The sequence below is a fragment of the Botryllus schlosseri genome, chromosome 12 (genome assembly GCF_051294905.1).
Source record: "Botryllus schlosseri isolate E-star chromosome 12, Bs_hap1, whole genome shotgun sequence".
NCBI lineage: Eukaryota > Metazoa > Chordata > Ascidiacea > Stolidobranchia > Styelidae > Botryllus > Botryllus schlosseri.
Window position 1 is genome coordinate 21,234,252 of NC_137247.1, and position 16,670 is coordinate 21,250,921.

General features: G+C 40.1%; 2 long non-coding RNA genes across 2 annotated transcripts in view; one reads left to right on the forward strand and one right to left on the reverse strand.

The window, feature by feature from the left end:
• Positions 1-16,670, forward strand: part of LOC145451672 (uncharacterized) — a 324,257-nt gene that overhangs the window by 118,237 nt on the left and 189,350 nt on the right. The gene's annotated exons all lie outside the window — the stretch shown is intronic.
• LOC145452646 (uncharacterized) lies at positions 10,375-13,441 on the reverse strand. Its single transcript, XR_013919461.1, has 4 exons — positions 13,282-13,441; positions 12,945-13,122; positions 10,569-10,661; positions 10,375-10,475 (listed from the first exon to the last, which is right to left on the reverse strand). It is a non-coding gene; the product is annotated as an uncharacterized LOC145452646 (long non-coding RNA).

Genomic DNA, 16,670 nt, shown 5'->3' on the forward strand with positions numbered 1-16,670 from the left:
ATGTTTCAGAACTATGTATAGTCCGTTCTCTTATTTACCTTAGCTCAGGGGTTCTCAGCCCTTTCTTGGTCGTGGCCCATTTTCAGGTTTGAAAATGTGCTGTGGCCCACCTCTTATCTTAGAGTCTTCATCCTGTTCAATGCGTGGTAGCCGACTGCGACGATATGGCTATTTATCTAAAATATGAGCATTTTCTCTTAATTTACTGATGATATTTAAATCTACACCTCTAGGGACATGAAATCGCGTAAAGCGCGACGAAAATTTTCGAGTTGAATAAATATCCTCCAACAAACGACCAACGAAATAATCTTGGGCCCCTTTGAGCTCCCCCAATTAGGAGTTTGGGTGCGGCAGTTACTGCCCTCGTAGATCATAGGCTAAAACTCCTGTGTATATCATGATCGTCCGCTGCTCCATTCGCGTCGCGAAACACAATGATCAAATTCCCGCATCCACTTTGTGATTCGGGTTTTAGTTCCACTATTGTGGGGAATAATATAATCATTCTGGACCAGCTTCAAACAATTCATTAATGAACGGGGTGCTAGTACTACAGAGAAGTGGAGAAAGAGTTTTTTAATATGCATGCTGTACAATGCACATAGTATGTCTTGTACCAAACCAACTGAAGTTGCAATGTCAGAATATTCAATCCAACGATACAATCAATTTATGTGACTCTTACATTATGTTCAATGATTTCCAGGCCGGACATTTTAAACCGACTTCAAAGATTAATGCGCTCCGCTAAATCCTCATCCATTACGATTCGTTGCGGTGGTGCAGTATACCTTCACCAGAAGTTGCTAATAATTTTCAAATATGACTATTTTTGTCCTACAATAATACGATTTGCCGAAGTACAGTAAATCTATACATCAATTACACTTCATTCCGAGTTTATTGCACCCCCTTTTTGACGGCATACGACATATGACCCAGCCAGAATACTTGGTTACTTCGGCATTACCGTCCAGTTATCATATACTCGAAATTATTTTAGTTGCTGTTAGCCATAGGTTGTCATAGCCAGTGGAAAAAGCCGCCGTTTGTCTCTCCCGTTTTCGACTGGTACATGCTGACTCCGTGAGTGTCACTACGTCTCATCAAAGTCGGATGGAAAGTTTATGAATATATTTTTAGCGTTTAACATAACTAATAAAACTAAACTTGCATTAATTCTAAAATTTTCTAAATAGCCTCGTGGCCCTCCTCAAAATGCTCTGTGGCCCACCCTTTGAGAACCCCTGCCTTAGCTCAAACGTTGCAAGGTAGATAACAAAACTTTTTGTACGGTGCACCGGTGCACACCATTCAAAATTGTCGAAGGTCAACAATTTTTCCCTGCTTGCTACATTTGGCCCTCGGGCGTTACGTGGCGCACCCTTGGGGTATATAACAAAACATTGGTGTAAATTAGGATCTTTGCTATCTGAAATTAGCTTTTTCGGTCGCCGCATACTGCCGATATCTGTTTTTCAAAGCATTTTGCGGGTAGTTCACACGGGTATATGACACAAACGCTGGTTCCCAACCGGGGGAGTTCCCCCATCAGGGGGAATTTTTGAATTTTTAGGGGGAATCTGGCTTTAGGGTTATATCGGAAGATGTACTGGGTTCACAAGGTTTTTAGATTTTTATGGTTAGAAAAGTTAAGCATGAAACTAGTTCTTCACAATTGTATGTTTATTTGGCGGATTTTAGCTATGTGTATGTTTAAACGACTTCCGTAGATATCACACCCCCGGTTAAAGTGAGACGATTTCGTTGGGGCCCGTGACATCCTCTCGACAAAATTGCTACTGAGTGGGAAAAAGTCATGCCGAATTCAGCACAAGGCCGCAGGTGAAAATGTTTACCTTTTTAATCCAACTTATGAGCTAACGTGAAAAACATAACAAATTCATCGACTCAACTCAAGGCCATAGCAAGCGAACTCGGTGATTTAGTTTTCGTCAGTAGCTACCCGACCGGCAAAGACAGGTCAAATTTAGCGGTGCTTTACCAAAGTGTATTGCAGTCCACATTCAAAATAGTTTGGGAATATCTGAATATGTTTGGCCATGTATTTCTCGGTCATCAAATGGTTGAGCGTTAAAAAGCACTTTTTTTAGGGAAAATCAACTTTTTCATAGGAAGAAATTTGAGCTCAAATATCGGGCAAGGGGTCCACGAGACGAAAAGGTTGGAAACTTAGATAATAACCAGTACCTATTATTTACATAACCGATATTGCATTACTAAGAATCGTCTATATTAGCCCGCCCTCACTTACAAGTGATTTTTAATGAAAAGTAGGAATAATATTGCCAGCCTTCGAGAACTGCAAATCTTCCCTGAGAACAAAAATCTACAACAACACACATCTAACTACATAACAAATACAGTACTACTACCGCTCTGAAAACTTCAGGGATCTCAAACTATAGATAACTATAACCTTCACGAGCTAGGTATTGAATTTTAGCATCAATCATTTGCATGATACGCTGCATAACTGAACTACTGTCTGCGGTAAGAATCAACTATGGAGATGTCAATAACAAGGGCGCTATAATATAAATGTAGAATAGTTCGATTCTCGAATATACAGTCCTTTTAGATATCCCTTAGAACGAAATATAGCATGCAGATAGTTAGGGTTGAATTAGAAACAAAATCAATTCAAAACAAACATGTTCAAAACGTGACCCTCGTTTGAAACATGTTTTTTTTAGCCATGACGTCAGAAATACTTAATTGTCACATCACAGTATTTTGACATTGATATTTCAAAATATAGGGTAAATATGTCTTCTTCAGCGAAAAAGGCTTTCGACCACTGTAATAAACAGACTAAAATATCTTTAACCAGGACTACATTGTTATGCAGCAATTATACGGCAGCCATCAGAACATCCATTCCGCACCAATGATCTATATCAGTGGCCGGGAACCTTTTTCGTCTGAAGAGCCATGTTGGCCATATATTTTCCATTTAAACTCCCAAAGAGCCATCGATGTCAAATTCGTGACGTCATGGTGGTACTAATTCGAACTCATGACATGGGTTTCGTTGTGAGCGCCATATCTTCTCTGTAAAAACTCGTAGGCTACTAATCATCCTGTGAGAGCGCAATTCATCGTAAATAGCTCAGATAATAACTGATATTTATCTAACATACCTATAGCACTGATTCCGAAAATCTAAGTATTGATCGATTTCTCAATTCTCAAGGTATTCAATGGCGGTAACCTAGACATTGTACTACATGCCCACATTTTACCCGCAGTACTAGAAAGCTGATCAACAATCAAGAACGTGGATAGCTAAGCGTTGTTTGTAATTTGAATTACTGATTGGAATGTCACTTCCAAGGCAGCAGTTCATTTCTCGGCGTAGATCAGGAAGGCAGTGTGCATTTAAAAACTACATTGTCATGTTGGCGTCTCCATGTCTGCTATTCTCTTTCATCACTCTACATATGGTGCAATTCAAGATTACGCGGCGCGCGATGCCGGGTTTATCGTTTGCGCTACAGCAACCTAAATTTGAGGATTTTGTAAAGGGGTCCGAGCCCTTAAACCTGGATACGCCACTGTTTTGACCTCTCAAATACATGGTTATGCTACCACGAGAATATTTATTCTGGCTGGCATGAAAAAATTACTAAAAAGTTGCTGCAATATCAATAAAATAAATTACAAAATTTTTAAAATATGTCAAAGAGCCATACTTTATACCCAAAAGAGCCATATTTGGCTCGCGAGCCATAGGTTCCCGACCACTGATCTATATCTACTTGCCATAAATGTCTAACCAACGACGATTTATAGGGTTCCAGCCACTCCATATCGTATCCGTAGACTGTATTGCGTGCAAATCGTCCGTAGGCTCATACTACATTTTCTCGAATTCAATGTTTCCATTGTTTTTCCAGTCGGTTCTATATCTCCAATGCTACTATCACCATTCATATCTTTGAACTAGCCAAGGTAGTGTATAAGATTAATCAGCCGCAAGTCACCTCCTCTCTGCAGAGCTATCTTCAGTACTGTAATGATGCTCATATTCACAACACGCGATCTGCCGCAAGCGCCGACTTATTCATGTTTCACTCTGATAGAGGTCCCCCTCCATTTAAATGAGCAGGGATCTATGTGCAGAACGAAAAGATTACCACAAACTTGAAAATCAAGGGAGTTACTATATTTTGAACTATGTGGACTATATTAGTCAATGCTTATACACTGTCCAGTGTCCATTTTCAGTAATTTTACTTCGAATTTAGCTCAATTATGGTGCAACCGACATATCATGTTTGTGTAAATATCAACTGTACAGGCTAATGATGAACAGCAAGGATTTGACTTTTCATGAGAATAACATCATAGCATATGTGGAAATTGTGGAGACTTTCATGATTTCAGAGCGAATTGTGCAGCTGCATTTCTTGAAATACGTGGTCGTGTCTTGAAAATCCGCGCCTTTGATTTGATATAACGAGAGTCGAAAAATTCTTTTCCACAAAGGTAGGTGGAGGCATATATGAAAATATAATGCGTAACCCTTCCGACGACGCATTTGGCTATGACCGCAAGTTACCAACATATTTTACATCAAAATTAATTAACATATTTTTCAATGAACATATCCCGTCCATCCTACTAATTTCCATCCAGCAGCTTGTCTTGAAGTTCTTCCGGGAAAGTAGTTGTGACTATCGCATGAGAATACGGATTCCGTGGCGAGGTTTCAATCTCTGCGAGATAGTGTAATGGTTATGCGTCCGGCTTCTCGAGCGGGAGGTCGTGGGTTCGATCCCCGGCCGGGTCATACCAAAGACTCGAAAAATGGTATCCGCAGCTATCCTGCTAGGCGCTCAGCAATCACGGATAGCATGGAGGAGAAAAAAAACGGGGGCGCAGACTAGATGACCTCATGGGGCCGTATCGCAACTACGTCGCCAAAGCATCTCGATGGTGCAGGCGAGAAAGAACATCATCTCTCTCTCTCTCTCTCTGTGATACAGATTAGCAAGATCTTCAGGAATTATTATTTCAAACGACTGTTCACTAATTTGCTGCGACGGGCAACTTCAAATCGCAAATGTATTACAAACACTGAGAAGCTACCTTGATTAACCTTTTTATTCCAAATTTTTATCTTTTCCACAAACCCCTACAAAACGGCTCTAAACAGCAATAGGTTTGTAACGTAGGCCTACTCATCATGGCGATTAAAATGAGTTTGCACAGAATAGGATGTTTCATCTCAGACGGCCATTCTCTAATGACGTGATTCCTGAAGTTATGACAGTTATGAAACGAAACTGCCTTCTGATTTCTCGAGCTTAGAAAATTACAAATTAGGTTATCGATCATTTTGCAAATACATTTCACGGATCCCTTAAAAATGCATCGCGGACGCCCGGTTTAGAACCACTGATTGTCGAAACCATAGAATCACACTTGGATGAATCGTGATGCACATGAGAGGGCTAGTCAAAAATCCAGCGCATACAAAATGATTTCAGTATATATTTTCAAGTAACCAAATGTCGATAAAATACTTTATTTTAGATGGAAATGATTTCTTTGTTTATTTATTTCATCTCATGGAAACATCTCAGATTGCGACGACATAGAACGGAGTAGAGGACTAGCAACGTGAACTATCAGCTATTGTGAAAGTTTTATCTGAAATAGGTCTGCCTTGCCACGGCTAGGGATATGTAGCATGCGCCCTAAAATATACAACTTCTGCGGTGACATTGCAATGCATCTTTAAAATGGTGTGCGCTTCACTGAATCAGTTATAAGTGCTGTGTGGCATCAGTGGGCGATTCTAATACGTTTGAAGTGGGTACAAGCTGTCTACTGGATCTCAATTGATTTCTTAATATATCTGTCGTGACATAACTTCAAGCAAGTAAAAATTTGCTAGCGATGGGCCTAGCAATACATACAGTTTAGTTGAGCGGTCTTCCAACAATGCTAAATATACATACACCATCTTGCTACACGAATCTTTTTTGCGACATCCATTTAAGTAAAATGAAAAAAAATTGTCGTGTTTCACACGATTAAAGAATCAGCCCACATATTTCATCGCGACAATATTTGATGATTAAGTTACCTACCATTGCGTTATCCCTCGAATCGTTTTATGTCTATATCTACTATATTGCCCGTGCTAAGGAAACGTGGGGTTTACATATCATTGTATTTAACGGACTCACATTGTACTATTCTAGTGACCTCACTCAGGACGTTGCCAGAAAAAAAATTCGGGGAGGCAAAAATTTGATGATATAAAAGACGCTCCGTTTTAGAGATTTGAAAAAAGATAGTAAAAAGCTATGTTCTTGGGCCGTTATTGGGTGACTAACACAACTTATAAGGTTATTGTTGTCATTGCTGTTGTTTATTAGGCAAAAAGATTTAGTGCTTATCGCCTGACGGCCTTTTGCACCACGGTCAACAACATTGTACATGCATAATGACGAAGTCGCGGAATAAAGTGGACACACTCAGATCATATCAAGCGGTTTCACAAGAACACGGTGATAAGTAAGGCGGTTACACAAAAACACAAATCAAACATCAGTTATAGACCCACAGACAAAATGTTATGGTAGACCAAAGGGCCGCTATCGCGTACGTCTGATATAGGGGCACGAAGCGAGAAAAAATGTTCTTATTCCTGACTGACTTTTGTCAGTAATATTAGTAATTGCATATCATGTAATTGCCCACGTGATCAGATTTGCCGGTAGAGCTAAGGGAATTAGTGTCTTCGAAAGTTTCGGGCACTTTAATGATTTAACCCAAAATTGAAATAGGCTATATCTACGGTGGGCGGGCGTTGTAATTATTTCATCAGTTGCATTTTGTTATTTCGTGACCTCCCGGGTGTGGGAGTCGCACAAATGTACCAGACTGAACAAGAAGAAGTACCTCTTTCGTGAGGCACACACGATTCCAAGTTGACATTTCATCACGGAGTGCGGCATTTCCTCAAATTGAATAAATCTGCTAAAAAATACTCCACCTTGGGTCCCCTCCTGGCTACGCCAATGACCTCATTACAGATCACCTACCAAATTGGGGGGGAAAGATTTCAACTTCGCGCTCCAAGCACTTCTCGCTACGTACCGATGTGCACCGCACCCAGGCATAGACTGGAAAACGCCTGCTGATATGTTACCTGGTCGGCAGCTGCGCAATTTGTTAAGTCTGTGCTCGCCCTTCGACAAATCGAAACCCGTTACGCGTGGACGATCAGTCACTCATTTCGAGATTTGTTCCTCGAGATTGGTATGCGCACGCAGTTACCGACGCGGGTCAAAGTGGGCTGCTGGCGTTGTGACGGAAATACTGGGACGTGTTGTGTACATTATAAAAACAGATAATAGGTATTGGAGAAGGCATAAAAACCAACTCCAACCACGCTTGATTTCCACTGGTAATGATACAGTCACACAAGACGTTGCTCAGCCTCAACAGTCCCAAGCTGAGCAACCATTGGTCAGAGATAGGGCACAACGTCCTGCAGCTAGTCCTGCTCGAACCTCGGGCAGACGTTATCCGCTTAGAATTGGGACACAAACTGATTTCTATCGGCCAACGTAAATTACTTTGTACTTTCAACTTACAGGGGAGGACTGTTATGTTCGTGCATTTTACGTTGGTATCGTCTGTCTCTTATTTGTCTAGGATTAGTAACTACCGCCAATCATTATTTTCTCGTGTGTCGTGCTTCGTATTTATACCCTGTGTTCTGTTGTCTACTGGTCTTTCATTTAAATGTACTCAGGATCGTGTCGCTGCCTTTTAGTTATTTTGCTGATAATATACAGATTTCATATTGCAATCTCGTCGTATGAGTTATTGTTCAAACAAGATCAAGAACATAACATATATAGGATCGCTTCTCGAGTCGACGATGTCACATCACGAATTTACTGGCACAGTCAATCATTGGTTAGATCAGTGGTTCTTAACCTTTTTCATAGAAGAAAAAACCCAAGAAGAAAATGACGGGATGCAATTACCCATTTTCAAAAAATCACAAATTACAGCTTGCACTCAATTAATCGAAGAACAGCACAAAGATGACGTCTTAATGTACACTGAAAGTTACACTGTTAAAAATATCAAGTCCATGCGAAGGCTGATGCTGTTTTCGTGTTATCCAGTGGTCAAATATAAACAAAGGGTATGATAGTAATCGACAGCATCCCTCATGTAATTGTCAATCGCAAAATCATTCAGTTTTGATAGAAAACCCTCGTTTACAGCAATAAGTTGAAGGAAATTCAATCAGAAGGTTCAATGCCATTATGACGAAGATTGGTTATTCATTTTTGAAGGAGAACAAGAAGGTTCCAAAATCTTCCTCTCGTTTCTTCAAAGGCATGTTGATGATTTCAAACTTAATTTTACAGACTAGACTAGACCACCACTACACTTTTCAATACTATAGCAACTATATTTCTACGATATTGTTACTGCATTATAGGTGTAAAGCTAAACTTAGACGCCCCTTGTTGTCTTTCAATTTGTCGGCATGCGCAACAATATATGATCCGCACTACTGCGAAATAAATTAGAATTACCTAGCACTACACTGAACTACATTCGGCCCTGTTATTCATAATCACTAATGGTTACTATGATATCACAGCAAGCATGGTGTATTAAGTGAAACGAAATATATAGGCCTACAAGCTCGCAAAAACATATCTTAGCCTACATTCATATTTACGTTTGAAAATACTTCAGTGCAGCGTTATAAGTATAAAAATTTGAATTACCCCCCAGAAATTGGTAAATTACCCCTTTGGGGTAATTACCCCCAGGTTAAGAACCACTGGGTTAGATCCTCAACCCCCTGATCTGGGAAATTATCTCGATTCCTTATTTATCTTGAAGTAAACATGTTCTACAGCAGAGGTCTCAAACACGTGGCCCGCGAGAACATTTTGTGCGGCCCGCGACGGCATTTGGGAATTTCAGGTATTCAACAATTTATTCAAGTGCTATATATCTTTTTTAGAACTCAAAATTCACGCTAAAACTACTGTAACAAGCACTGAAATCTCAACAAACTTCACCATCACATCACTTTTAAAAGCTACCATGCGGCAGAAGATCAGCTACTACGTTACATTTTTAGTTCATGATTATATAACATGACCCGTTGATGATTGGTGACTGAAAATTGTGATTTGGTTTGGTGCGACCTTTTCGTAAAACGACTCGATTTCGGACTGACGGATGTGATTAAATAAAAAGGACTCGAGTTGAGTCGGGTCAAACGTTAAAATCAGAGAAGCACTTGCGACTCGGAACAGTGACTTGGTAATCCTACTGACGCAACAATCCATGAAACGGTCATGGGAAATAGTAATAGCATTGATGCGTTGTGAAATTAGGCCTATATGCTGTGGACTATTTTCTTGGCCAATTTATTCAACTGGAAAATAGCCTTCGCGCTACGCACGATTTTATGTGAATGGGCTTCCTGATTTTTACATAGCTACCATCATAAATTGTGTTGAAAATGGTCTGGGGCTACGAGAAATCTTATTGGAAGCACAAGGGTTAAAAAGGATAACAAGCAATGCTATTACTATATAGCTAATACTATAACCCATATATGGCTATATATTGATTATATTGAGGTTGTTATTGATATGTTCCAGTAATAATCGAAGTCAAAATCTAACGCTGATTTAATTTGACTTTGGCGATGACAGTAACAATAGCCCATACTCTTCACGACTATATCAAACTAGGATTAGGCTGCATCGCTCAAATGCTCTGATATTGTGGGTGTCTGATCTTAATGGCTACTCCAAGTTGTTTCGACACCTTCCTATCTTTTCATTGTATCGCAGTCTTGTGATGTTTTGACACGTTGGAAATATCAATAAACCTGATGGATCAGATCAGTCATCAGTAGATTTTGAAATATTCTACAGAGAATTGTGGCACGTCAAAGACCCGCTAGCTGCAATATTATAACCCGGCAGTTTTACGATATCATCATGATACATCCTCTCGCATGATGTCTATGACTAATTCATTAACAATCATGCCCGACACAAAAACAATTTTATTTTAAAATGTGATTTTTTCGGTGTCAAGCGTGAATAGTACAATAGTAAATTGCATTTCCACGATGTGTATGGACCGCCTGTCTGCAAGGTCCAGTCAAATAAGGCCTATACTTGGAAATTATTCATTGAATATCCCTAGTATTGATGCTGCGGCCCACGGCGTCATCAAAAACTAGGAAATTGGCCCGCGAGCGCATTTGATTTTGAGACCTCTGTTCTACAGTATCGCCTGATTGTGGTCAACTAAGGATATAACACATGATCATTTGTTACTGTATTTTTTTTTTATTTCAGGAGAAATATTGAATACACATGTACGACGGACATTCAAGTTTGCAAGTAAGGGTCGTATAGTTCCAGTTCAGCCTGTAAATACAAACAGTAAAAGCGCTGTTGTTGTGTTCTTAATTTGATTCCTCGTCTAGTGAAATAATTTTTGCGCGGGTGCGTATATGCCACCTTCAAATGAAAACGAGGTCCTTCATTATTCCATGTCTTCTTTGAAGACGTCTTGAAATATTTTGGATCCGTCCTCGTCTGGCACGTCCATTTCTGCAAAAAACATTACTTCATTTTGACCGGTGGGGATAGGGGAGATGTGGTACCGATGGATCAAAACTTGCAAAATGATCTCTGGCCCTCAAATCTTTAGCTGAGAATAGCAGATCTTATGCTGTCTCAACGCTTCGATACAAGCTCTACCTATCGCAGAAATTTACATGAATATCCGCCTTTTAAGAAAGTATTCATGAACGTTTAAAATTTGTTACTCGAACGTGTCATCGGTCCCCACCCGGTGGGTACAAAGGCACACGACTATGGGACCTATGAGACATACGCTCAAAAACTCATATTTGTTAACTCGTTTTGTTGGGTACTATAAGCTAAGCTACAGCAAGCCAATGAAGAATGTTTCGTCGCGACCTTCAAGAATAAAATAGAATATATCAACTCAAATGTTGGCCTAAAATCATAATTTGATTTACGCCTAAACTTACAAAATTAATGCCACATACATATTACCGGAAAATCGACATTTTGATTTTCAAATACCTCGTAATAGCGATAAAACGCCACATGTAACTATGATTTACAGCCATACATATGTAGGCGAGTTTCTGTTGTTAAGTGATTAGTTGGTCCATCTATTTTGCTTGATTTGGCTATGGTACCATAGGTCCCCCACCCCATAAATGTTGTAATTGACTTGAAAATAGTCCACTCGACGATGGTATTGATTAAAAAAATATGTGCCATTATATACCCCGATACAAGCCCTATGCTTCACATCAAAATTTATGGCGGGTTTGTTAGTCGGAAAGGTGATATAGAAAAATGCAAATGTCGATCCAAATTTACTTTACACCCCCTAAAACGTGAATCATTTGTCACAAACCCCATGACTTACGCAAGTCGAATTTTTTTGCATGTGACGAAAGATTCTGTCAGCATGTAATAGTAGACAAATTCACGGAGTGTAATCATGGAATCATCATGGAGAATTTTTCAAGTATTTTCGGTCCCAGTTATCCATCGGTACCACATCTCCCCTACCTATGGAGTTGAGCATTGGCATGATGATGCTGGGGAAGCTAGACAACAAATATTCAATAGCAGATTACAAAACAACGGTTGTCCTAAGGTGGGGTTGCCATACGTCCGGAATTTCACTGTTCAGAGTAGCGTCCGGGAGGAATTTCTAAAATATGCCAAATGTCCGGGATTTTGAAGACTTGACGTGGGCTCATAACTTTTTCGTAAATCAGCATAAAAACAAAAATAACAATAACAATAAATATAACCTCCATTTACTGAAAAAAGTCTAACTGTGATCGCAATTATAGGAGAACGGTATATTCCTAGAGATCGTTAAGGCCGTTTAAATGCTTTATTCAAAGATAGTAACTCCAAGCGCGGGGGGGGGGGTTAGTTTGCCTTTATTCTGGGGTTTGCGAATATGTTGAACGTAATCAGCTTCCAAAATGGCCCGTGAGTAAGTCTGGGCAACGGTGCTGACTTCTTTAAGTAATCATCTCGTCAAATTTTGATCTGGGAAACGGAACATTTTCAAATTGGAGATGGAGTCGCGACCATAAAAGGTTGGAAACCACGGAATGTTTTTTTTTTATAAAGCTCCGTGGTGCGCACCGGCAAATTGCATAGATTACCCAATAGTGTGTGCTCAAAATCATTGTCCATTTAGGCGAGAGGGGGCTGAAAACATGTGCTTTCGGTCCAGGTTACACAACACACAGCCACATACTCCTGAACCGGATCGTGACCATCTCTGGTCTATGAGCAAAGCTTTGCTAGTGTTACGTCATAACTCATTTTGAAATATACTAGTGGGCGCTAAAGAGTGTTCGGAATTTGGGTTGCTGAAATATGGTAACCCTATCCTAAGGTTAACGGGTGCTTTATACATAATAAAGTTGATCGATGTAAAATCTAAACCACGAAATATACGAAAAGCAGGCACCAGTCGCACGACCTTGACAAGCATAACGATTAAGGGAGTTTTACTAGGAAAGTTGGAATAACTGGTCAATCCACCGCCGTCAACGTGATGCAATCCTTTTCGAATCCCGGTAGTAGAACGGATCGAAGAGTAGGAGGTTTAACTGGTCTCCACCACCCCGATGGTGGTGTTCGGTGAATGTCGAATGGAAAAGAGAAAGGAATGGCGTCTTATAAATACTAATAGCCGATATACCAATATCGAACACTGATTCATCAGGCATTAGGCCGAAGTAGATGTTTAATTGAGAAAAATATCAGAACAGCCCATATGGTATGAAAAAGTGCTCATGAATTGAAAACGGGCAAGCATCTCACCTTCATCTCCCCTGAAATAGCGTCGTCTCCCAAATATGCGAAATTTGCGGAAACGGAAACGGAATTTCCGGAATCTTCGGAATTTCCTCACACCGTAACGGATTGGTCTCCAGATTGCCGTGCACTCGGTCAAAACCAAACCCAATACATAAATGACAACGAGCAGTTTCGCGTTCATCTGAAAACATCATTGCAAATCATCGTAGCTGCGAATGGGCCGGGTGTAGTTAGGCTTTCGCATGGCGCTATCTACGCAATAGGGATAGCGATACGCAGCTTTAACACGATGGGCTGTGACGGATTATTCCTACTATTCAAACGGAAAGAATTTCCTCACCTTATCGAGATCTTTGCGGCGACGTTCGAAAGAATGTTGGCGACGTACCGCTCCTACACCTTAAGTATCTTCAACGATGATTTCTCTTTACACTTTTCATGAAAACAGGATATATACTGGATGTACCGTATGCTTGCAAGCTAGTTTTAACAGGAAGAACATTTTTTGCATCATTCCAGATTCACGGCACGTTCGATGCAGGGAGTCTTATACACTCATCACGCCGGTAGCTGAAACATCCACCTACACTCTACACTTCAGTCATGCTAACGAGGTTACATGATGCCAGTGTTATTAGACATACTACGAACATGCTGGAATATGCATTTCTCTGAACGAGTTTCAGCTCAGAGCGCGACCAATATCGATATATTCTGTCGGTGCCATAGGTCAATGATGTAGACATCATTTGAAATAATATAAAAATTTGAATGGATTTCAACAATATGTGGTATTTGTATGTCATAGTAGAAAATACGCATATGTCGATAAATCGATTTGTTATACACCTAAACATGCAATCGTGACAACTTGCCAATCCATCTTGTCCACTGTTTCTTAACCGTTTAAGCGCCCATGCTCCCAGAGCTTTCAATCAAATTTCTTACCCCCTGTCCATAATGATCGGAGCTGCACTCTCGAGCCACCACCAATCACTGGTCTTGGGCAACCATGGAATCTTCAAAACAACTGTTAATACTGGCCATGTCAATTATTTAAGCACACGATTCACAAATAAAAGCACTCTTCCCGTACCGAATATAACCATAACCATCCATCTGCCTGCCACGCGTTCGTTGTAGGCCTATTACCCGTGCAAGGCGTGAAATTATTTGAAAGTTATTGAAAGAATTATATCAATTATATTGGTACTTGCGTATACCACTATTACTTTTCATCCTCTCTCAGCACACGTGATCAGATTAACCGGCAGAGCTGATGGAGGTTGATGACTTCAAAGCTTTAGGCCTCACGGTTAGCAATATTCAACTGTTCATGCCACACGGTTAAAACTATCCGTGAGTTTCGCGTGGGTTAGCTTAAGATGTGTAATTTGTTATTTATTGCTATGTTGAGCATGTTGACATTCGTGAAGTTCGGGAAACATTGTTGCTACTGAAATGATGTTATTATCACTCACATATAACTGACCAAACTACTAGAAAACTACATTCATTAGATCAGTGGTTCCCAATATTTTTATGGTCGCGATCCAATTACTTATTTCAAAATAGTGCAGCACCCACCACCCAACTTGGAATGCTAATTACTGAAAAAGGTCACAGCTTCGCCCAGACCTGCTCGCGGTCTATGTGGTAAGCTGTCGATTAAGTGCGCAGTTGCAGCAATTACGTTACCTCTCTGTTGAAACAATACCCATATATTAAATTCATGGACAAGACAGCATCATTGATATGGATGTTGTTGCATCTTGGCGACAAGCTTGCATGTGCGCGTTGGTGTTGTTGTTATAGTACACTTTAGTCGCAGTGTATGTATGTATGTATAATTGGAAATGGTGCGTAAACCTGCAAATGGTTTTTTGCACCATGCCATTTCAAAATCAAAAGATCTATACTATAGCATATCTAGTGTCATATTTCTCTACCAGATAATATGACAAATTCAATTACTGGTGTACTGGTATAAGGGCTAGAGAGCAATAGTCGCACTGGTTCCCAATCTTTTTTGGTGTCGGAGCCGCATTTCAAATTTCAGAGTACGTTTGGAGCCGCAAGAAGACACTCTTTAAGTATAACAAAAATTATGAAGCAAGAAAGCACGCACCAACGAATAGCAACACTAACAATAAAAAAGTAGCCTACACAAATCAATTTAATGCCCAACTTGTCATTGGCTTTGAACTTCACGAATTGTGTCAAAGCGAAGTGTAATTGCACAGGATGCAGTACGCAGTAGCTGCTTGAGGTGGTCATCGGTCAATCGATTGCGATATTGACTTTTTATTTTGACCATCTACCTAAAAAGTGCTTCACAGACATATGTTGATCCAAATAGCGAAGCGTTTTTCTGCGCATTGGTTATCAAGCTGGGTTACTTTCCCTCTGAAACCTGACTCCAATGTTCAAGTAAGTCTTCACTTTTAAATAGTTGCTTGAGCTCGATATCTGACTGCATGCCTATAGCAACTCAAGTTGAAAATTGCCAAGGATAGTGGCCACATTAACTGCAATAGGATTTGACTTTTGTAGTGCCTCTCATTGGTAAAAGATTTTATACTACTTATCACCATACGACAAAGAAGGCAATGGGCTTTGTTTTCTACCACAATTTGATAATACTTTTCTTCCCAGTAACTTTGAAAAATACGATTTGCCTGCTGGAGTATACGTGCTTTCTTTAAAGGCTGTTGTGACATAATTTAAAGCTTTAATATACATAAAACTTGAGCAAATACCTGATTATCCTATATAGCATTTGTACCTACTTTAGATCAAGTTCAATAAAAAGTTCACAAAAATGGAGTAAAACCGAGAAGAACTGGACAGCTGCTGCTCGATTTTGCCTTAACTAAGTAACTATAGCTGTTACTCGAGCAACTGGAATGTTCTTGCACGTTACTTTGAAAAAACAATGACGAAGCAATAGCATAGTCTATTCACAACTTTCCTCATGGGTTGTAATGACTCGAGTCCGACTCGAGTCACGATTTTTTGATGACTCGACTTGACTCGAGTCATTTTTTCGAATGCGCAAAATGACTCGACGCGGCTCGAGTCAATTTGTGTATTGACTCGACTTGTACTCGAGTCATTGTACATGACTCGAACCAAGTCATTTTACTCGAGACTAGGACGGCCAAGACAGACATTTCATTGTAACTCCGAAGAATAGTAAAGTCACCATATTTTTGGTATTTCGTCTATTAGTCCTGATACTTGGAAAATAGGGCCAGAAACTGTCTGGACGAAGGAAATTTACGATAATATGTATGCAAGCCATTCTACATCACTCAAGCAGAGTTGAAAAACGCGGTTGAACTCAAAACTAAGTAGTGAACGCAATGACTCGGACTCGACCCTTAAATCACTGACTTGCACTCGGACTTGACTCGGTGGTGAATTAAAAATGACTCGACGTGACTCGAAACAAAACTATAAAACTGAGATTGACTTGTGACTCGGAACTTTGTGACTTGGTTGCAACCCTGCTTTCCTTTCATCCAACCAAGCGCCACTGATTTCATTCGCTCAGCAGAACGCGATGAGAGCATTTCATAATCAAATGTTAACAAAACGTTTACATTCGATGTTTTCATGCAGCAGTACCTCACATCATGAAACACCGATTTCCGAGCTTGCCGGTACTCCGGTATTTGGCTAACCTGCAGCGAGTGTTGCGTTGCCTACAGTTGACTCATCGACCTC